At 44.1% G+C, this 23,749-nt stretch overlaps 1 long non-coding RNA gene across 1 annotated transcript in view; it reads right to left on the bottom strand.

Moving 5' to 3' along the window:
• LOC116572763 overlaps positions 1-23,748 on the bottom strand; it is a 38,248-nt gene extending 14,500 nt beyond the window's left edge. The window contains exon 1 of the long non-coding RNA XR_004278506.1: positions 22,507-23,748. This is a non-coding gene — a long non-coding RNA (uncharacterized LOC116572763). The remainder of the gene's footprint in view (positions 1-22,506) is intronic.
• Position 23,749: the final 1 nt, after the last annotated feature.

The following is a 23,749-nucleotide window of genomic DNA, read 5'->3' as shown; positions in this document are numbered from 1 at the left end:
CCAGAAGTTTGGAAAGGTGTCAGCAGAGCCACACTCCCTCCAAGCCTCGAAGGGAGAATCTTTGCTTCCTTCAGCTTCTGGTGGCTCCTGACATTCTGTGCCTTGTGGCTGCGTCCCTTCAACCTCTGCTTCCACCTTTCCAGGGCCTTCTTCCCTTCTCCCTGCATCTTCTCCCCTAGGGACAATTGTCATTGGATTTGGGGCACACTTGTTTAATCCAGGATGACTTCATCCCAAGATCCTTAACTTAATTGCACCTGCAAAGACCCTTTTTCTAAATGTGGTCACGTTTTTGGCACTGGGGATTACGACTTGGACATATGTTTGTGTGGGGGGGGTCACCACTCACCTCACCCTACCTTGTAACGTGCTGAACTCTAGGCCAAGTTTACTAGATATTCCTGATGAGCTGTGCAAAGTGTGGGTGACCAGCGGATACACAGCCCACAACACAGACTCTTCGTAGAGCCTCAAGGATACATACGCAAATGAAAAGCAAGTTCCCTTTTTTGTGTGTGAAAAGTGTTTCATGACATTTTGGTTTTGAATATCTGGAGTTGGAGTTAAGCCTTAGTCCATCACGTCTGAAATGACTGTCTTCTTTAGCCTCTTTTTGGACCTTTATTAATGATAATATAATTACACGGTTACTGTCGTGAATCGAGCACATGTTATGTACCAGGCTCTGTACTTGGCTCTTCATGAGGAATCACACTGAATCCTCACCGCGGTGTTCTGAGGGCAGAATTGTTATTCCCAGAACTCATACCCAAGTTGGTCTGGGATCAAGTTGACGTTTTTCCCTATTAAGGTGACACTTTGGGCAGTCCGGCCCATTTGAGGGCTGTGGAGATCAGAAGGATGAGGACAGACCTAGACTGCGCCAAGCGGTGTGTTTGCTGCTTCCTATTTGTCGTCTCATTTGATCTTTGTAGCTCCTCTGTGAGAGACAGGGTACAGAAACGAGATGAAGGCTGCTCGTGCTTAGCCGGGGTCTCCGGCAAACATAACCTGCTGAGTCAGTGGGACAACATATTCTTGCAGGTTAGGGCCAAGGGGCATGAGCCTCTACACATCTGCTCAGAATAATTTCCAGAAATAAGACACAGGTAGACACCAGAGGGGCAGGTATAAACATAAGGTCAGAAAGTACCTTCTGAATTAGAATCTCTTTTTTATCCCCCAAAGATTTTATTCATCCATTTGAAAGAGAGAGGGAGAGAGAGAGAGACTGAGCATGAGCAGGGAGAGGGGAAGAGGGAGGGGGAGAAACACACTCCCCACTGAGTAGGGAGCCTGACCCGGGGCTCGATCCCAGGACCCTGGGACCATGACCTGAGCTGAAGGCAGACATTTAACCGGCTGAGGTGCCCGGGCGCCCCTAGAATCTCTTCTTGCTTGCAAAGTCACTAATATCACTTCCTCAGCTATTGGTCTGGCTGGGAAGTGCCAAGAGGAGGCTTCTCTTGGCACATGTTTCGTCTTCCCAAATTTCCGCCCCAATCCCAGGAAAGGATTTCCTTTCCAAAGCGTCACCCTAGACTCAGAGTTTCTGTCCTCCTTATTCCGCCTCTCCCCTCCGAGCTGAGGACACGCAGCTCAGCTAAAGCTCACCACCAACCTTCCCCCCATTATTCCTCTTCCTTCAGCTCCCACCCCACGGTAACTCAAGGTGGCCATCAGGAGGCCGCCCTCAGCTCCCCTCTGCCCAGGGCCATGCGCCGTCAAGTCCTGCCCTCCTTTCTACACCCTCCGTGGCTTCCTCTCTCCTCGAATCATCACTGCCCTGGATCAGGGCTCCAGCATGTCTTTCCTGGGCTCGGTCAGGTCTCCCTCACCTCGATCAGCTCCTGATTTGGTCTTGCTTTTCTTTTGCTTTCTGCTCTGTGGCGGTCCCCCCATTAACCTACAGCAGCGGTTTTCAAAATGTGTCTGGAGGGACGCCAGTTTAATGAGTCTTGATGAGGTTTTAATGAACCCAATAAATGAAATTCTGCCTGAGTTTTGAACACTTTGAGAGATACAAGGCTTCAACAGATGGAAATGAAAATATCACCTTTGGGGCGCCCTGGGTGGCTGTCTTTAAGCACCTGCCTTCAGATCATGACCTGACCCAGTGTCCTGGGATCAAGCCCCACATCAGGCTGTCTGCTCAGCGGGTGGCCTGCTTCTGCCTCTCCCACTCCCCCTGCCTGTGTTCCCTCTCTCACTGTGTCTCTATCAAATAAATAAATAAAACCTTTTAAAAAAAATAAAATATCTCCTTTATTACTGTAAAACTACATGGAAGGATATGGCTTAGCTTCTGCCAAACAGCAGGAATCGAACCACAGATGCTCTGAGCAGCACAAACATCCCTCCTTCTTGAAAAGTGATTGTTCTTTGAGAAGAGCGTTCCCGTGCAGGGATAAAGGAGCATGAATTCATGTGCAGACCCAGAATCAGACTCTATTGTAAAGTTGGTCAGGCAGCGTCTCCCAAAGTGTGTTCCACAGAACACTAACCCGGAAAAGAGAGGGTCTGGAAAGAAAGCGTTCCCTGATCCACTGGCGCGAGGGAAGTCCGCACCCCACGTTCTCCACTGAGAATCCCAGCGCATATGAGCATATTGGAGGTTTCCAGATCTGCGGGAGGAAAATCAGACTAATTTCCTGAAGTTATTTGATGAAAAAAACCCTTTGGAAGTGGTCGCTCTCTTTATATTTCCAGGTGAAGGAAACTCCGTGAGAGCAAGGCTGCTGGCCTCTCTCTGCCCCCTTGGGAGGAGGAGGAGGAGGACTGACCGGCTGCAGAGGGGAGTCGGGGAGGGGGTGCGACTAGGCCCTTCCCGCCTCTCTTCAAGCAGCCTTCTCCTAAGTGAAACTTTTTGTTCATTTTTGTTGCCTCTAACAGATTGTGGCTCTAAAGTCGCTTCCGAAACTTTGTGGTTTTGACAGGCGAATGAGCACTCAGGAACGCTTTCATTAAAAAGTTTATGACTGAAGTGGAGGGCATGAGAATTCTCGATTTCACAACCAGAGCGCAGTTCGTTTAAGCTTTACTATGACTGCTGAGCTCTGAAATAAAGGGGGGCTATGCGCGGCCTTTGGGAGTGGCCTTGTGGTTAAAAGGAATAGGAAATCCTTTGAAGGGTCCTTTGCGAAGTAAAGACCTGTGACACAGTTTCAGAGTCGAAGATCCCTAACCTTCACTTTACTTTGGAATTATGTGTTGGTTTTGTTCATTAGGATACATGAAAAGACAGTGAAGTGTGGGGGTGGGAAAGGGTTCTTGGTCACACTCAATTTGGCTTCTCTTCTTTAAGAAAGGGCTCCACCCCTGATCTCCAGCCCCATAAATATTTGAGGTCACGGAGGAACGTGGAAGAAAAAAGGGCTGCCTAGCTAAGCAATTCTGTGGGAAGAACCATATACTCATCCGTCTAGAGTCTTAATTATTCTCACTCTGATGGGAACTATAGACTATAAAAATGCATGTGGTCTAAACTGGCCAGGACTGCTGTTCTCATCCGGCTTATAAATTGTCTCCAGGCCAGAGATATTTTGGTCTGAGACAGGAAGTGAGACAGTGAGGGTAAAAACATTTGAAAGACATGAGCATCTTCCACTAATTGATCCAAAGGTATTAGAGGGTGTAATGGGCCCAAGTGTGGTTTGAGGAAAGTAGCGTCAGTACAAATGAGAACAGAATTTCCTTGGGGGTTGAATGGGCATCTAGGTCCATTCCTACAGACTTCCAGGAAAAGAGTTTTGACCATCATTGGTTTATTTGATCAATGTGTTCAGGTCCTCAAATGGACTTCTTTTATTAAATATGTCTGTATAACCCCGACAAGGCTCTTAATAAACCATTACTTGTCAATGAATCCAATAATGGTCAAAGCTCTTGTTTAGTTTGTATGAGAAAAGCATGCACACAGGTCTGCCTTTCAAAGCCAATGGTTGTAAGCTGGAGTGTGCCCTTCTACCCATAGGAGTTCACATATACGAGATGTATGTAAACCATTCATTCAACACACTTTGAATTCCTGTGTCTGGAATAATAAAAACAGCTAAGATAGAGTCTCTGCCTTCTAGAAGCACAGTCTAGTTGGAGTGACAGGTGTACCAGCTAATTAAAGGACCCTGTAGAGTGACAGTCAAGGACAGAAGTACGTACTGAATGCCTGGGGAGGGGATAGAGCATCTTCAAGAATGAAGGGTGAGTCTGGCAGGAAGGCAAGTGCACTCCATTATGAGAGAACTGCTTATGCAAAGGCCCTGAGGTATAAAGTCTTAGTATTCAGTGTACTACTCATGGTTAGACATGAGGAGCATAGGAACAGAGAGGGAAGACACGTAAGACAAAGGTGAAGAAATGTAGGGAGAGCCCAGATCTTTCACTCAGTGATTCAGATAATATTATGAGAACCTATTAGGTATCTGGTAGATACTGTTTGTTGCAGCAGTGAACAAGACAGAAGCAATTCCTGCCCTCATGGATGAAGTCTGCATTCTGCTGAAAGATAGAGAATAAATAAGTTGATAAACCATTTCGGAAAGTGATGAGGGCTATGAAGGAGACAATCAGGGAAATGAGACACAGTGATGGGGTCAAGGAGCAGCTTGGAAAGCAGGGTCTTGCAAGACCATATAGAGATGAGGGCTTTGGAGGACCTGAAGGATGCAGAAGCCAGAGATGAGTACTGAGGCCCCAAATCTGGAGGTCCCTATTATGAAGAGGACACAGAGAGAGGAAGAGGAGGCAGCAAAGAAAACCAAGAATAAAGATTTAAGATGTAAGTTGGGAAGCCAGAGCAATGAAATCCAAGGAGAAAAAGGAGTATGAAGAGAAGACAAGCCTCTACTACCCTTACCCACTTTTCATTTGGTATTTGGAAAAATAAATGGTTATCAGATTCCCAGGCTAAGATAATGGATTGACCCAAGGCATCTAATTTGCTTCCTCTTCAAACCTCATTGAAAACTGCTTTAAGAGATTTATTTTGTATTTTTTATTTTTTTATTTAGACCTAAACCCACAAGGACAGGTAGAGCAGGCTGGAAGACAACATGAAAATTCTGGAAAGCAGACAGATAACTTAAAAGGCAGAGAGAAGCCAAGTGCTAAGCTGGCAGTGGGGAAAGCTAAGAGCCAACACAACAGAATAGAATATAGGAAGAAAATTCAAAAAACTCAGCAAGTGGTGGCATCAATAACACCAGAAATGAGGGTGAAGGTGGGGAGGTTAAAATGAGAAGGACTGGGGCGCCTGGGTGGCTCCGTGAGTTAAATCTCTGCCTTTGGCTCAGGTCATGATCTCAGAGTCCTGGGATCGAGCCTCGCATCAAGCCCGCATCAAGCCCGCATGGAGCCCCGCATCAAGCCCACATGGAGCCCCGCATGGAGCTCTCTGCTCAGCAGGGACCCTGCGTCCCCCCATCCCCCGCCTGCCTCTCTGCCTACTTATGATCTCTCTCTGTCAAATAAATAAATAAATAAAATATTTTTTTTAAAAAGTGAGGAGGACTGCTTGAAAGCTGTTTGAGAAATAGTTTCTTCTATCAGTCCACAATACCGCTAACTGCCGCGCACCCCACCTCCCAGCCACCGGCAGAAGACTGGGGCTGTAACCCTTGAAGGAGTAAAACACAGCGGAGGGCAGGAATGCTATAGTAAAAACATGGATCACTAATAAATGTGTACACACCAATTTACAAGATTCCTCCTGATTTCTGCATTCATTCAGTGCCTAGAACCCTGACATTCTGGTCTTTACCTTCAAGGGAGGAGAACCAAAGAGCATTCTCTGAAGAATCTGACTTGCCCCAGACAAAATGTCTAAAGAAGCAACATAAGCAGGGCACCTGGGTGGCTCAGTTGCTTGGATGTCTTATTCTTGGTTTCGGCTCAGGTCATGAATTCAAGGTGGTGAGACTGAGCCCCATATCGGGCTCTGCACTGGGCATAGAACCTGCTTAGGATTCTCTTTCTCTCTCTCCCTCTCTTCCTGTCCCCCAGCCATGCTTATGTGTGTGGTCTCTCTCTCTCAAAAAAAGAAAGAAATGGAAAGAAAAAGAAAAAGAGACAATATAAGCAATTACCCTGAGAATGGCTGACTCAGACCAGCCTATAGCAAATCTCAAAATCCGCAAGGCTCCCAGCACACTCAACGATCCCATCAGCTTTTTTGCCCACCTTTCTTAAATGTGTGCAGATAGCCAAGGATTACCTGGCTGCTGAAAAAAGGCTTTAATATAAAAGTAGGGCCTTGGGGTGCCTCGGTGGCTTAGTTGGTTAAAGCCTATGCCTTCGGCTCAGTTTATGGTCTCAGGGTCCTGGGATCAAGCCCTGAGTCGGGCTTTCTGCTCAGCAGGGAGCCTGCTTCCTCCCCTCTCTCTCTCTCTGCCTGCCTCTCTGCCTACTTGTGATCTCTAGACAGAGATAAATAAATAAATTTAAAAATAAATAAATAAATAAATAAATAAATAAATAAAATCTTTACAAGATAATAAAAATAAATAAAAGTTGGGCCTAAAATAAATAGTAACACAACAAACAAAAAAACTTGAGGGGAACTATGAAGAGAGAAGACAACTTCAAAAATGACCCTAACTCAGAGAGTAAGAAGATATTGCAATCATGATATGAGAACTGGAGTCTATTATAATGGGGAGGAGAAGTATTCAAAGGACAGGAGGAAAAATCTCTGAGAAATTAAAAGCACCGAGTCAGAAATTAGAACCTTAGCGGAAAGTTTGGAAGATAAAATGGAGAAGCAGTCTTGAGAAGATAAAATTGAGAGGAGAAAAGCAAAAAGAATTTAAAATGTTACAGGGAGAGGCGGAGAAAATTAGTTGAGCACACAAGGAGCTCCAAGATCTGAGTAACAGGAGTTCCAGGAAGAGAAAACAAAGAAACTTAAAGGAAGGAAGCCGTCGTCTGAAGGACATGGTTTTGGTTGAAAGCCTAGGAGTATTGAGCACAAAGGATGAAAATAGACTCTTTCTGATCACATTAGTGTAACATTTCAGAATTCCAGGAGCAAAGAGGCTATAGGCCTTCCTATAGGCTCCCAGGGGGGAAAAGCAGGTCACGTGCAAATAAACAGTAAAAATAACCTACGATTTCCTATAAACAACACCATAAGAGAATGGAGCAATATCTTCCAAATTGTGAAGGAAAATTATTTCTCTACCCCGTTAAAACATTAATCAATTATGAGGACAAAATAGAGACATTTTCATATATGAAAGTTCTCAAAATTTTATCTCCCACACAGCGTCTTCGGAAGGTCCTAGAAATGTGCTTCATCAAAATGAGGGAGTAAAGAGAAAGACATGAAAGATGGGAAAAAGGAGATCCAGAGTAGGAGAGGTGAAGGCAATCTAAGAGGCTCGTTGGGACAGGACTCTGGGTGACCTTATGGATGTAGAGCGTGACTAGTTCTGATCACAGCCCACCAGAAGGCCCTGGTAAGGATAATTTCAAGAAGATGATGTGAACGAACGTACTGAGAGGCAGTGGAGATCACTGGCAGAGAGATAAGTGTTCGATTAGTGTTAAGTACTTAGGAAGCTAAGGAAACGATGAAACAGAGAAATTACTCCGAATGAATATAAAAAGTAACAAAGAAAAGGAAAAGTAACAAGGAAAAGGAAAAATACTTTTTTTACTGCATGACAGAAATTAACAAGATGATCCTAAAATTCATATGAAAACACAAGGGACCCAGAAGAGCCAAAATGTTCTTGAAAGAGATCATTTGGAGGACTCACACTTCCTGATTTCAAAATCAGCAAAATGGCAGTAATCAAGACAGGGTGGGACTTGCATAAGGACAGAGATATAGATCAATAGAGTAGAATTTAACGTCCAGAAATAAAGTCCCACATTATGGTTAATTGATTTTTTCAAAAAGAATACAAGACAGTTCCGTGGGGGAAAGAACAGTCTTTTCAAAAAATGGACAACTGGTATCGATATGCAAAGAATGGTGAACACCTACCCCACACCTTACACAAAAATTAATTCAAGATGGATTATAGACCTAAATGTAACAGCTAAAACCATAAAATTTCTGGAAGAAAACATAAGAGTAAATCTTCATGACATGGGGTTAGGTAATGATTTTTTAGATATGACACCAAAAGCATAAGCAACAGAGAAAAAAAAAAAAGGATAAATTCAACTTCTCCAGAACTAGAAACTTTTATGGTTCAAAGGGCACCATCAAGAAAGTGAAAAGAAAACTCACAGCATGAGAGAAGATATTTTGCAAATCATCTATCTGGGGAAAGACTGGCATCCAGAATTCCTACGACTTAATAAAGATAAGTAATCTGATTTAAAATAGGCAAAAAAAATTGTGCTGATATTTCTCCAAAGAAGATCATTATTAGACATTAAGGAAATGCACATGAAAACCATAATGAGATACAATTTCACAGCCACTAAGATGACTGAAATCAGGACAACGAATAATGGTGAACAGGTAGAGAAATTGGAACACTCACACACTGCTGTTGGGAACGTAAAATGACACGACTGCTTTATAAAGAGCCTAGTAGGTCCTCAAAAGGTTGAACACAGAGCTACCGTATGACCCAGCTATCGAACTCATTAAACATATATCTAAGACAAATGGAAATATATGTTCGTACAAAAACTTTACACAAACGCTCATAGCAGCACTATTCATCACACCAAAAAGTAGAAATGATTGAAACGTCTAACAGCTGACAACTGCGTAACGCCAACTGTATATCCGTGCAATGGGGTATTATTTGACCATAAAAAAGAATGAAGTGCTGAGCTATAACAAATGAATCTTGAAAGCATCAGGCTAAGTGTAAGAAGCCAGTAACAAAAAACAAACCACATATGATTTATTTCACATGAAATACTCAGATTAAGCAAATATGTAAAGATAGAAAGGGAATAGTGGTGGCCTAGGGCAGGGGTGGGAGGAAATGGGGCATAATTGCAAATGGGTATGGGGTTTCAGTTTAGGGTATTGCAATGTCTTAAATTATATTATTGTGATGGTAACACAACTCTGAATGCATTAAAAACCAACCAGCCATACACTTTCAACAGGTGAATTTTACGGTATGTGAAAAATATCTCAGTCAAGCCAAAATCTCATTAATCATAACAATATTGGCAAAAGGCAAACATATTGTAAATATCTTCATAGCACTCCAACGTGTTTCCTCATCTTCCTGATCAGGGTCCTGTTGGCACTTTTTCGACTTGTAGTGACCTTGTAAATTTCGCTGGTTTTTCCAAAAGTGAGATAAGACAAGTCAACATTCTGGAGTTGGAGGGAAGAGGTAATCCAGAGTTCATGGTCAGGTGTTACCCAATAGGAAAGCATAAGTCAGCAAGTGTTGCTTCACATCTTATAACCCAACACTTTAACACATGCTTAGCTGTTGCATAGTCATAATAAGACTTATTGTTGTTGGGGGGAATCTGAAGAGTAAGACAAAGAAAGATGCTTGGTCAGGGGCCCTCCCAAATTTTTCTTTGCTGATGTTGATTATTTGGATCTTCTGGATGTGAGGTGAAAGGGAGCAGAGAGCTGATATGCCATGGTGGTCACCAGGTCAGAATCCGGACACAGATGAACCTGGCTTGGATTACCGCCCCTGATGCTTAATAGCTGTGTGACCTTGTGCAACGCGCTTGGTCTCTCTGTGCCTCGTTTCCTCTCTGTAAAATGGGAATTCTGTACTTATCTCTGTTTTTATTTAAAGGCTTATCCTACAGTAGGGTGCCCATTAAGAGTACCTTTATTTTAAAAGACTCTTAGTAGGCACTTACGAGCAATACATCCTGGCAATTTTTTCCTGACTTGAAAACAAAATAGTGTTGTCATTTTTTTGTAGATCAGTATCTTATCCACTCATGAGTTCTGTTTTATTTTGATGTGTTTATTATTAAGTTATGTAGGCAAGGAAAAATTCTTACTCTACTTTTTATCCTCTCCCAGCTGAACTAAGAATTAAATTTACATGAAACATTAACAGGAGAGAGAAAAAAAAAAAAAGGCAGCCTTATTGCAAATGCACAGAGGCCCAATAGTGAAATTGAGACCTAGAGAAATGACCAAGACAGGCAGTCTTTACACTTTTTAGACAAAGAGACAGGGAGGAGGAATTGACAGGACAAAGAAAACAACCTCCGGAGCTTCGATTAGTAAGGAATTTTAAACGGAATTTGGACTGGGGTAGTAAATTAGTAAAAAGTGACAAGGTTTGTTTAAAGAGCCTTCTCAGTTCTAAATTCCCTATCTCTGGAGATCAGGATGGCTCTTTACCTCTTGGTGCAGGGAGGGGAACTTTCACACAGGAAATTTGTTTCCTGTTTTCAGTAGGACAGAGGTGGGTCTGAGTGTCCTTCTTACCCAGGCTGCCTCTTAAATAACTTTTATTTAAAATAATCAGGATATGGGGCGCCTGGGTGGCTCAGTCATTAAGCATCTGCCTTCGGTCATGTCCTGGGACTTAGACTCGCATGAGCAGGGAGCCTATTTCTCCTTCTGCTTCTCCCCCCTCTCTCCCCACCCCCAGCTCATGTGTGGTCTCTCTCTCTCTCTCTCTCTCAAATAAATAAAACCTTTAAGAAAACAAAATTAAATAATTAGTATGTCAAGGTGTCACATTCTGGGTCAGCGGGCCCTTGTTCCCTACAGTTACTTGTTAAATAAAGCACTTGCTGAAACTCAGCTATCAATTAGGAAATATGGCATTAAAATATTTGATTTCCTTTTTAAAAGATTTATTTATTTATATCGGGGGGAGGAGCAGAGGGAAAGAGAGAGAATCCCAAGCAGACTCTCTGCTGGGCCGGGAGCCAGACACAGGGCTCCATCACACAACCCTGAGATCATGACCCGAGCTGAGACCAAGAGTCGAACGCTCAACCAACTGAGCCAACCAAGTGCCCCCAAACATTTGATCTCAAAGTATTTTGTTCCTCAACAAGTGAGCGGTATGGCTGCTTAGCAAGAGCACATGGAGTGCAGAGTCCGATTGAGTATGCCTAACTGAAGAAGCCCATTCTTCTCAGGTGTGGTGGGAAGCAAGGGACAGAACAGGCAGGAGGTGCCCTACCTGTTCTTGGCTCCAGATCGCCTTCTAAGGCTCCATTCATCCCAGGGATTCTTAGGGGATAGCGGAAGTCTTCCTTACAATGCACGGACCCCAGATGACCTATCAGTCCACCGTCCAGGGAATTCCTTTCCATCCATTCTTAGACCTGGGCAGGAGAAGAGAGGCCCATGCCCTAGAGGACCCTACATTATTTCTCTCTCTCTCACACACACACACACACACATTAAAGAGCGTGTATGTGACTCTGTCGCTTGGGATTGAGGGCTCAACACAAGCATATCACTACCCCTAAATCTAAATATCCACTCTTGGAGCCAATACTGGTTAGGTCCCAGGGAAAAAATCTTTTTACATTTACTGCCTTTGTCCTCAAAACAAAGGCTACTGGGTCCAAAGGCCATGAAGGCTTTAAGTTGCTGCTGCAAACATCAGAAATGGATATTGCTTCAGCATGAGCAGAGGACTGAAGTGGTAGGAGCCCTTGGTAATAGAAAAGGGAAATTAACTGACTTGTCGATTTCTTCCTCTCAGCCTGAATTGAGTAGATTTTTTGTAGAGCACAATGTCATTCCTTGTAATGGTGAGTATTTTTTTTCTTTCTTTCTTTCTTTCTTTTTTTTTTTTTTTTTTAGATTTTATTTATTTATGTTAGAGAGGGGAGGGGAGAGAGAGGAATGCAGCAGAGGAGAGAGAAGGAGCCATAAGCGGACTTCACGCAAAATGCTACCTTGAGATCATGACCAGAGCAAAAATTAAGTCAGTCACTTAACTGACTGAGCCGTCCTAGCACCCCTCTTTTTATTTTCCTCTTACCTGTGTCTTAACTGCAGTTCCTAAAAAACTCATGAGTTAGCAAAATCACAACAAAAGTGCACACGGGCAGCTGAGAATGTACTGTAATACTAAACAATTTATATGACTCTGAAATATATTTGTAAGTCTAGGCATAACATGAGAGACATGTGATACTGATTATTTACACCAGCAACAAAGTTAAGAGAATGGATGTTAGAATTGGGAATAGTTTTATTTTTGTAAAAATATTAAGATTTTATTCCATTTTTGGACAAATGTCAAAAACTGCAACTTGATTTAAACAATTTTATTGATAATTCTTTGCTCATGATTATAATTTCTGCTTTACCTTTTAATGTTACTATTTTTGTGTTTTACAAAATAAGTTTTCTTTTAAAATATTCAATTCTTACTGTTATATTTATCTTCATTTACATTTTTGATGGCAATATATTCAGTTCGATACTCTGAGGATAATTATATTCTCTTTTTAATCCTTTAGATCATTATTATCAATGGCACATAAACTATGTGTTTATTTTTATATAATTACCTAACTAGTGATTTTTAGGGAATATCTGATAATTCCTAAAATGGGTCTTTATTTTATCTTTCATCCAGTTATCATGGGCCATAAGTAGCACATGCACAATAATAATTAAATTCAGTTATCTTCATATTTTGCCAATTTTTAGTCATATAAAAACTACAGTTTTCCAATTTAAAAAAAATTGCCATTATGAGGCTAGATTTGTCCATGTAGACAACAAATAAAAGCTTGATTTCTAATTTTTATATATTTTTTGTTTTTGATTTTTTAAGAAGATTTTACTGGTTTGACAGAGAGAGAGAGAACACAAGCAGGGGGAGAAGCAGACCCCCACTGAGCAAGGACCCGATGCGGGGCTCCATCCCAGGACACTGGGATCATGACCTGAGCCGAAGGCAGATGCTCAACCAACTGCGTCCCATCAATTTCTAATTTTTAAACATTCAGACCATTTGACCACCACAAACTTGAAGCTTCCTCACCACTTGAACTGGGATTCCTCACCTCAGGAACCAACTCTCTATTCACTTCTCATCTTTGCCTGATTACGCTTAGCTTCCTGCACAAACAAGTATTCTCTACTGGGCCACTCCAGATTCATGTTCTCCCAAGATTAGCCACCCCAGGCAGAAAGAAGAGTCTCCTTCCTATAGTCTGTACATTCTTCTTGGGTTTGGGTTCTAATGGGCCCTGCTTCAATCCATGTTCACCCTTTCCAGAACAGTCACTGTTGTAAAGGCCCAGACATGGGTCACGTGTCTATCCTTGTGATCAGGGGTAAGGAACTGAGAACTCCAGGAGAACCACCTAAAAGTGGGGGTTCCCAAAAGAAAGGAGTGCTGGGCAGACAAAAACAGAGCCCCAAACAACAGAAGAGGCTGTTCTATCTGCTTGGGTCATACCCACAAGCTTTATAGGAGAAGTTGCCTCTGCCCTTGTGGCCAGAGCTGACCAGACCAGAGATGAGTCCCGCAACAGACTGCAGCATGTATTGGCCGGACACTAGGACACTGATCAGCTCTGAGGTGACTCAGCACAGCCAGCCAGTGGAAGCCCTTCACTAGGTGGTTACAAGCTAGCCCATCACACTTTCTCATTTGGAAATATAAATGCCAGGTTGGCAAAAGAGGAAGGCCGTTTTGCACTCAGATTGAAATTGCCAACAACCCTTAGCAATTTGTCCAGTTTTCTATGAAACTCACTCTCTATATCCCTGGGGCATAAACAGGGCTCCACACAGTAAACCCAGTTGGCTGAAAAGAGCCAAGCTTGTCTTCTCCTCCTAAGAAATTGGCCTGTATTGATCAGTAGAATCTGAGGTCCTGGACATTTCTTCCTCTGCCTTTTAAAGGGAAAATGTTTCTGTCGCTGAATTTCACACAGCAAAAAATGAGCCACTCTTCTGGCAAGGAACAATATGACCAACATAAAGCTTCCCTCGTTGAGAGTTTAAACACTTTGGTAGGTGGCCAGGGGAGATAAAACCACAAGACTTTCTGGGGAGGAAGCCGAAGTCAAAGTTAAACACAACAGAAATAGCTCCCTGCTGGTAGCTGGGCAGGCATGCTGGGTTCAAGTCCCTGCTGGGGCACCGTGGGCAAACTGCCTCTCCTCTTTTTCTTCTGGAAAATGATGGATTCCAAAATCATTCATTCATGCCACAAAGCTGTGAGCCTGGAGCAAGAGGGAAGTGTGGCTGAGGAGTGAGTAAGGTACAAAGTGGGAGATGAGGCTTGAGAGGTAACAAGGACTAGGTCATCTGCAGCTTTGGACTTTGGCTTTTCCCTTGCATGAGAGAGGGAACTGTATTAGTTTCTTATGGCTGCTGTAACAAATGACCATGAATTTATGGATTGAAACAACACTAATTTATTACCTTAGAGTTCTGGAGGTGAAAAGCCTGACTTCCAGCAGATCTCATTGGACTGAAATTATGGAGTTTCTGGAAACTCTAGGGGAGAATTTTTTTTTTTTTTTTTTGTCTTTTGCAGCTTCTGGCAGCTGTCCACATTCCTTGCTTCTAGCCCCCTTCTACCACCTTCTAAGCCAGTAATGGTGGTTGAGTCTTTCTCACATTACATCACTTCGATTTCCCTTCTGCCTCTATCTTCCATTTTGAAAAACTCCTATGATTACACTGGGCACAACTGGATAATCCAGAATAATCTCCCTATTTTAAGGTCAGCTGTTCAGCAATGTTAATTTCAGTTGCAACATTGATTCCTCTTTGCCATGTAACACAACCTACTTATAAATTCTGGGGATTAGGACCGGGACATCTTTGGGGAGACCCTCTTTCTGCCACCCCAGGAACCACTAGTGCTTTTGAGCAGGTGAGTGGCACGATTGGATTTGTGCTTTTCTACAGTTGCTTTGGTTTCAGTGTTTGCACAGACATTGGGGTGGTAAGGGCAGAAGCAGATATGCCAGGGAGGAGATCACTCCAATAATCCAGGCCCCACATGATGCTGGAACCAGGATGGCAAATGTGTTAACAAGTGGTAGAATTCCTGGGAACTTGGGTGGCTCAGTCGGTTCGGCATCGGCTCTTGATTTGGGCTCAGGTCATGATCTCAGGGTCATGAGATGGACCTCTGCATGGGGCTCTGCACTAAGTGGGGAGTCTGCTTCTCACTCTTTCCCTGTCCTTTCCCCTGCTCACAATGCTCTCTCCCTAAAATAATAAATCTTATTTTTTTTAAGGCAGTGGTTAAATTCCAGATATATTTGGAGGTAGAACCAAAAGATTTTTGTTAACAGAGCACACATGGCTACAAAGAAAAGGTGTCAAGGACAACATAAGGGTTTTCGGCCTGAGCAACTGGAAGAACAGAGGTGCCATTAACTAAGATGGTGAGGCCTCCCCAAGGAACTAGTGTGGGGTGAACATCAGCTCCGTTTTACACACAGTGAGTCATTCCACGCCCACACCCAAGTGGAGATGTCTGCTAGGCTTTTGGATATATGGGTTCCCTAAAGGAGTTCAGTGGAGAGGTCCAGACTGAATCAATACATCTGGAAGCAGAGGCATATGGATAATATTTAAAGCCATGAGGCTGATTAAGTCACCTAAGGAATGAATGTAAACAGAGAAGAGGTGAGTGTGGCCTGGGGACCCAGCAGTCACAATGACCTCCAAACAGGGAGTCTGGATCTCCTGGCAGGACTTACCATCACTAAGCCTCTTGCTGCTACAACCTGTTATTTTCTCTCAAGGTCACCTTTCCATTTTGCCAGAGGAGCACAGCCAATAGCTCTTTTTTGCTAGGCAGTTTGAGAAATCCCGATTTTTTTTTTTTAAGCTGAACTATTTGCTGCTCTCAAATTCTTGTTTTTTCTTTTTATTATTTATTTATTTACATGATCTCCACACCCGACGTAGGGCTCAAACTCATGACCCCAGGATCAAGAGTTGCACGCCCTTTGAAGTGGGCCACCCAGGCACCCCCTCAAATTCTTCTTTGGAATGAATGGAGGAATGAATGGATTTTGGAGAGGCAGCTAGCAGTTTCTGCCACAAGCATGTGAATAAGGCAAGAACAGGGTATTTTAAGAGCATACAGCTGGGGCCAAGCCTAAGTAAGTTAGGGCCAGAGGAAGTTCTAGAGAGGAATGTTCAAGTCTAGACTTGAAAGGTAGTGGTGCCCTGCAAAGAGAAAAGAGAGAGAGCTTCAGGTGGAAGAAGTAGCATGTGCAAAGGCCTGGAGATAAGAGAAAGAGCAAGGCTCAAGGAAGAATCACAACAAATGCAGTTAGCCTGTTGCACAGCCATGAGCAGGGAGAGTGTTAGGGATGGCGTGGAATCTTGAGGCAAGGGCTAGATGGGGACAGGCCTAAGGGATTGCACTCGGGAATTAACACTTCACCCAGAAGCCTGTGGAGAGCTGTTGAAAGACTTTAAGCAGGGATTAGCTCAGTTTGGCTTGGCTGCAGAGTAGTGAATGAAGGAAAGGGAGGAAACCTGAAAGTAGGTAAACCAGATAGGAGGCAGTGGCACGAACTTACGTGAGAGAGGACAGTGGCCCAGACCAGAGAAGCATCAGGCGATAAGTGGAAAGGAAAAGGAAAGTGGAAGTGGAAAGGCTGTAGAGAACAATTTAGGAGGGGGATAAATGCTGATTAAGCCTCATCTATCCAATAAGAATCTGCTAATAGGCAATCTCTCCATTCTCTGGGCCAATGCCTTCAAGTAGTGACAGGCTTCCGGTTTGTTCCTCCTGCATTACCCGTCCATTCCCAGAACCCACATCTTTCTACTCATCCAATGGTGAAACCTCAGTTGCTTTTGAGTACTTCCCCACTTAATTGCCAACCAAATTCCATTGACTCTTCGCCTAAAATGTCTCTTAAATCCAACCCACTCTCATGGCCTCAGTCTAATCCCTGATCAACTCTTGCCTTGATTCAGGCAGAAGTTCCTCATAAGTCTTGCTCTCCTTCAGTACAATCCACCTTGCAGCCTGTTACTGGTTATGTCTTTAAAAGGATTGCATTCACTCATCCATTCTTCTCTCCCTCCAGTCCTCCCTCTCTCCCTCCGTCCTCTGAGCATGATCCTCCTAGGCGATCTGGGGGCTGGGGATACAGAGACCAAAAAAATAAAAGAAAGAAAGCCATGATGGTCTTTGCTCTCAAAAAGCTCGCAGGCAGACTTTGATTCTGAACAAGTACCTCAGAACATAGCAAGAAATGCTTTATCCATGCTGCGCTCCAAGTGCACTGAAGGCAACAGAAAAGCTTCTAACCAGATTTAAAGGAGGTGAAGGGGGTGTGGACAGTCCAGGAAAGCTTCCTGGTGGTGGTGATACTGCAGTTCAGTCTAAAAAGAGCCCAAGAAAGAGTTATTCAGGCAATGGGCAGGCAGGGGAAAGGGTGTTAAGGTCAGAAGGAAAAACATTCATTCACATTTTATTTATTTACTTATTTGTTTAGAGAGAGAGAGAGAGAAAGAGAGCAAGCATGAGCAGGGAGGAGGAAGGGATAGAGGGAGAGCGAGAACCAGACTCTCTACTGAGCAGGGAGCCCGATGTGGAACTCGATCCCAGGACTCTGGGATCATAACCTGAGCTGAAGGAAGACACTTAACCAACTGAGCCACCCAGGCGTCTCTATTCACATACTCACGAATATTCATTGAGTACCTACAGTGTGCTAGGCAAGAATGACAAAACTAAGGAAAGTAAGGTCATTGTGTGTTCAGGAGCCTGCAAATGGGATTTCATATGGCTAATGAACACAGCCAGGATTAGACATTCGCCTTGGGCACAAAACTTAAGGGGGTGCCAAAAACCCAATCTTCAAGATAAACAACATTTAGTATAACATCTAAAAAGTACAAATTAATATGAAATCTATGAGAAGCAAAATATTAAGATTTAAAATAAAGACTGCCTCTGACAGTGCCATGCCAAAATATAGTGGAGCCGAGGACAAAAGGAAAAATGTGAATCCCTTCATATACATTTTTATGTTTTTTGTTTTTTTAAGTAGGTTCTATGCCCAGCATGGACCCCAATGCAGGGTTTGAACTCACAACCCTGAGATCAAGACCTGAGCGGAGATCAAGAGTCAGCTGCTTAACTGACCAGTTGCCCCATTTTTATGTATTTGTAATGGCTAATGTATTCCAGAACATTAAACTAGCTGAAAATACATCAAAAGTTTGAAAAGTAGGCACATTAAAGTTCACATCGTCTAAACATTTTGTACCCCTAACAAAGTTTACTATAATTTTACTTTCCTGGCTTTAAATGGAACCAAATTTGTCAATAATATCTTCAAATTCTACTTCTGGAGTGGTGAAAAAAGAAGCTGAAGTATAAGCCAAGGCCAGATCACAAAAGCCACTTGTTGACCTTGCTCATGAGTTTGGAGGGCATCCTAAAGGGATGCTGCCCTAAAATGAAAGGCTGTGGGTTAATCAGCTTGTCCAAATCTCTGCTCTTCCACTTAGTGATCCTTAGTACCTCATCTGCATTAAATGTCTGTTTTCTCACCCATAAACTGGATATGATACTACCTATCCCAAAAGGCAATTGAGAGAATGTCAATGCTTCTAAAGCTCAATGCTTCCCAGTTACAGTGTGCTTGATGAAAGAGGGACATTTCTATTAATATGGCTGTGGGGAGCCATTGGAGAAATCTTAGCAACAAAGAGACAGGATCAGATTTGTCCTGGAAAAGATCACTATAGCGACAGGTTATAGGAGGCACGATGGGCAGAGTGACTGGGTAGGACATAATTGAAGAAGTAAAGTCATGGCAAGTGAGAGGAAGGGGGCAAGAAATGGGCTCTAGTGATAGGGAGACAGGGAGACACATCTGAGATATACTAAGGGGTATAAAGAACATAAGAGAGTAAGGAGGGCAAGTAAAGTTTGAACATGTGGGTGAATGGTAGGGAACACAGAGGAAGAGCCAGCTTGAGAAGGCTGGTTGTAAGGTGAAGCCATTAGGATTCCATTTGACTGAATGCTACAGAACACCCAAGGCTGCTCTGGTAGTTCCAAGAAATCATCAAGGACCCAGGCATCTGTCTGCTTTGCCATCTTTTAGCATATGGCTTCCATCATCAAACTTATCTCAAGGTCCAGAAGAACTGCTGGAGCTCCCCAAATCTTGACTTTATTTCAGACAGCCAGAAGATGGAACAAGAGAGGAGAGCAAAATAGTATTGCTTACAGCTGAGTCAATTCCCTTTGAGAGACTTCCAGAAGGACCTCACGCCATACTTCATACAGATCAGAAATCAGTCATGTGGACACATCCAAGCATAAGGGAGCCTGGGGAATAGGAGTCTTTTATCTAGGTGCATTGTCATTTGTGATAAAATGGGAGTTCTCTTATTGAGAAAGAAGGGGAGAAAGACAACAGGCAGGCAACCAGCAGTGTCTGCCAGAGGGGAGACCTTCAGTTTTGATCAAGTTGAGATGAAGACATCTTGAGAACAGGCGGGAGAGAAGGGTGGTTGGAGAGGTGTGAGTTGAAGTCTCCAGAATGGGTCATCATTCAGGTAAAGGATGTGGAGTAAAAAAAGAAGAGGGCCAAGTAGAGAATTGTGGAGTCACTCCAAACTCTATAGGCTAGAGGAGGAGGAGGAGCCATAAAAATCAAACCCAAACAAACAAAAACAGAAGGGGAGCACAAGGAGAATTAAGTTGAATCCTATTGAATCACTTGGGGTCCAAAATAATGCAGAGATTTTTAGAGATCAATAACACTTCTCTGCCTTACCTGAATTCTGAACCAACTAGAAATGAGCATTGGCGCCAAGCAGATACCGGATATGGTGATGGAGAAAAATGCTCAGTTGCTTTGAGGGCCCAAATGAGAATGAAGATCATGAATTTAAAGATGCAGAGGGGAGGAAGTAGACACTTGAATTGGCTGAGGTTCTGCAGGTAGAGATAATGGAAAGAAAAAGGATAATGCCATGGTCTTGGCCTAAAAATCTTTGGAGACTTTACAAAGACTGAAAAACAGAATCTAAACTTGCTTTGACATTCAAACTCTCCCTAATTCAGCTCAAGCCTGCTTTACCCTCTCACCTCCACCACCTCACCTCCCTGCACTAGAATTATTTACACCACTCTCCAGCCATCCTGGTCCCAATTTCTCTAAACTGCTGGATTTCCAGCTTCTGAGCTTTGGCCTATTTCTGATTAGAATGCCCTCCTAGTCATCAAAGGCCAACAAAAATTCTTCAGCCAGAATGAACTGTTCACCCCCTATTGGACTAGAATTGTCATTCTCAGTCCTCTCCACTTTCTTGGCTAAGTCGCTCGACACACCACCAACCAGAAGAGGCAAGCTCCTTGGGCATAAATGATTGGATTGGTAGAGTCCTTTCTGGGGTTTTCTCTCCCAATGCTTGATATTGAAACAGAAGGACACATTAGGCACCAGGAACATAGGACCCTCTAGATCTGGGTGCAGAGCTGGTGTCTTCCTAAGCTGTCTACATGCTGAGGTTACGGGGCAGTTGGGAGCCTTGTGGAGGAAAATGGCAGAGACTTGCAGAGAGGTGTAGCAACATGGTACCGGGTAGGTGGGGCGAGAGAAAACGAGCTAGAGAAACAGCCCTCTCTGTCCTAGGTTTCTGAGAGAGCCCCACAAGAGCTGAGCACCTTGAAGCTGAGTTCCTGGGGCTTCCCGAGTATTGTTAACATGAATCCAACTTCAGTCAAGTGAGCTTGGGGCAGTTTCTCTTCCTTGTGATTTACTCTCCCTATCCCAGAACTGGTAAAGCTCTGTTCTGACAGTGCACTGGGTACCATCTCTTCACATCAGTTAGGTAGGTATGTGTCTTCTTCTACCAGGCCCTGGCAGCCCTGAGAGCTGGGACTCTGGGACTCTGGGACTCCAGGACTCTGTCCGATTCATTCCAGACCCCAAGCCGGGCACACACTGGATGCTGAAGCCCAGTCACTGAATTCTGGGACAGTTCACAGAATGGTGTGATGTATCATTTGTTAGACAATCATTCTAAATTTCTCTCTGCTTCCCCCCCATTTTGTGATATTGAGTCATTTTACATCATTTTTATCAAATTCATATTTTATGCTACTCACAAACTCTCCATATTCACCTGCTTTGGCTTTCTCATCCTGTTTGGTGTTCAGTATAAAGGATTCAGACTTGAACAGCAAAAGTGGTCCATGCCTCTCTCTAGTTGGTGAGGATGCTAGTCTTAGAAGCATCCCGTCTTGTAGGATTCAACCTTCTTTACCCACGAAATGGATACTTCCCATGAAGTCTGTTGGGGCAGCTTAATTTCAATGATGTCACTTAAAACTCATTAAAAGGTCAGCAGGCAGGCTAAATGCAACTTCTTCCTTCAAAAACCTACTCAGAATCATAGATTTTCAGTGCTGGGGCCAAAGGTTCTTAGACTTTGGAGTTTCTATGAACTAGGATTGATTTTTTTTTAAAGGTTGCTGAATTTATGTTCTTCCAGGGAATTCCATTACAAATAATAAGCTTCTATTAGCACAACATCACCTCCTGCAAGGCACAGGACAGCCCCCATAGTAGAGGACCTTCTCGCTCCAAACAGCGATATTGCAGAGGTTAAGAAACCCTGGGTTGGCTAAATGACCTAGCAAAATAAAAGGCAAAAGAAACAATGGTCCCAAGCTGGTAAACCTTTGCAGGGCGCAACATGGAGTAGGTTGGCCAAGTAGGTTGTGATGGGGTCAGCAAGTCAGGGGCAAGACTCGTTACCCCAGACCTGGATAAGGCCAACACTTATGGACATTTTGATGTTATTATTGTTGTTAGAGACAGAGAGAGAATCCAAGAGCACACACACACAGTGGGGGAGGGGCAGAGGGAGAAGGAGAGAGAGAATCTTAAGCAGGCTCCACATCCAGTGCAGAGTCCCATGATCTCACAACGCAGAGATCATGACCTGAGCAGAAATCAAGAGCAGGGACACTTAACCAACTGAACCACCCAGGTGCCCCAAACATTTTGATTTTTAAAAGGAATAAGGCACATAAGATGTTTAACACTGAGCCTGGCACACAGACTGTTCTCTAGAAATATTTTTATTTATAACACTGTAATTAATAAAATCATTAGAGGTGTTTAGTAAGTGTTAGCCATTTTTAACAACAGGGAAACATTTTTTTTTATCTTCCCAAAAGGCATGCTGAGCTCCTTCATGGATTTGGAGTGACTCTGTATAATGGATTGAGAAGATTCAGGATTTCCAGAGACAATCTGAGGGGTGAGAAGGGACAGGAAGACGGGAGAGGAGGGAGGAGCCTGTGAGATAGAGTGCCACACCATGGCACATGAGTTATGAATAAGGTTTTTGGGTCAAAACTGAGATAAAGTCTACAATTCCCATTTGGGTTGAAACCATGTAGAACTGAGACAGCAGTCCTGAAGCAGAAGCCAGGAGTCAAAGGCAATCACAAGTAAAGACATTGCCGGAGTTCCCAGAAATCTTAACAGGGCCTTGGACTTCCATAGCATGTGGAGTATGGGGTTTAAGTCCAGCTCCTCAGCCAGCACCTGTCTGACATTCTCCCAGTAAAGGAGCCATTCTCGTCTCACCTGGACAGGAGTAAGGCCTGGTTCCAAAGTTCTGTGCCTGCTCCAGCTGGGTTAAAATGGGATGCAACTCTGTCTTTGTTCTAGAATCACCCAGATTTGAGACGATCGCTAACTTGAAGATCTTCCAGGGCCAGAGAGAGAGGCAGTGCCCTGGCCCTTAGGGCCACTGAAAGTCCTCCTGACTTTTAAGTAGGGAACATCTGTCTGACCTCTGTAGGACTAGAGGTAGAATTGTTGTGGTGTCCAAGCGGCAAGAGCCACATAAGCATTTATGATGTAACAACCAAGTAGCCAGAGGACATGAGAGTCAACACTGTTCTGGGCAAATTGGATTCATTAACTCTGTGGCTTTGGTTCAGGTGCTACCCTGTACAAAATCCCAAGTTCCTCCTGACCCTCCTCCCCAGCTCACACTTTCTGTGCACCAGGGAAACAGGAAACCCCCTTCCAACTCTAGCAATTTCGTGGTCACGGTACAGATTAGTAACGAAGGGCTTGGGAGTTAGTTTTAGACAAACCAGCCTCCACTGTGTGACCCTAGGCAACTTCTTTGCCTCTCTGTGCCAGTGTTTGCATCTGTAAAATGGGTGGGGGCTAAGTCTTCTAAGATGGGCTTGGCACACACTGCAAGAGCCGGACGGTGAGCCACCATTCATCTTCTCATCATCTGGCAAATTCATCTCACTCATCAGCCCGGCTCCTCCCGGCTCTTTTACTACCTTCTCATTTAAATCTCGAGTAGCCACTTTGCTGGTAAAGTTCGTTTGCATCTTACGCCGTTCTTCTCCGTCCCTCCTTCCCAGGCCCACCCTTCGCAGACGCAGAGCGTCTGCTGGCTGGACTGACGGTCGGTCGGCGACGGCGGTCTCTGAGGCAGCTCAGTCCTGTCCTCGGCTTGGGGTGTCTCCGAACGGCCGGCTCAGCTCCTCTGCGGCGCTGCCCTGCAGGGAAAGCCGCTGCCAGCCCATCTCTCAGGGGTGCGAGTGGAAGAACCACACTGCAGCAGAGGTAACAGGCAGGGACCGCGGCCAAAGGGGGGTGGGGAGCAGGCGCGTCAGAAGGTAACGGGAGGACCGGGATCAGGAACGCGCCACACCACCTACGCCCGGCCTCCTTATCCTCCAACAGCGGCCCCAGTTATCTCCCCGGATCCCGTCGGCGACTCCAGAAGTGACAGCCACGTGGACCGCGGGGGAATGGAATGTTGGCGTGGGGGGCGGGGCTGGAAGGGCGCCCGGGAGGT

Source organism: Mustela erminea, chromosome 14, assembly GCF_009829155.1.
Source record: "Mustela erminea isolate mMusErm1 chromosome 14, mMusErm1.Pri, whole genome shotgun sequence".
NCBI classification, from domain to species: Eukaryota; Metazoa; Chordata; class Mammalia; order Carnivora; family Mustelidae; genus Mustela; species Mustela erminea.
The sequence above is the reverse complement of the archived record's forward strand: the minus strand, read 5'-3'. Positions and strand labels throughout refer to the sequence as shown.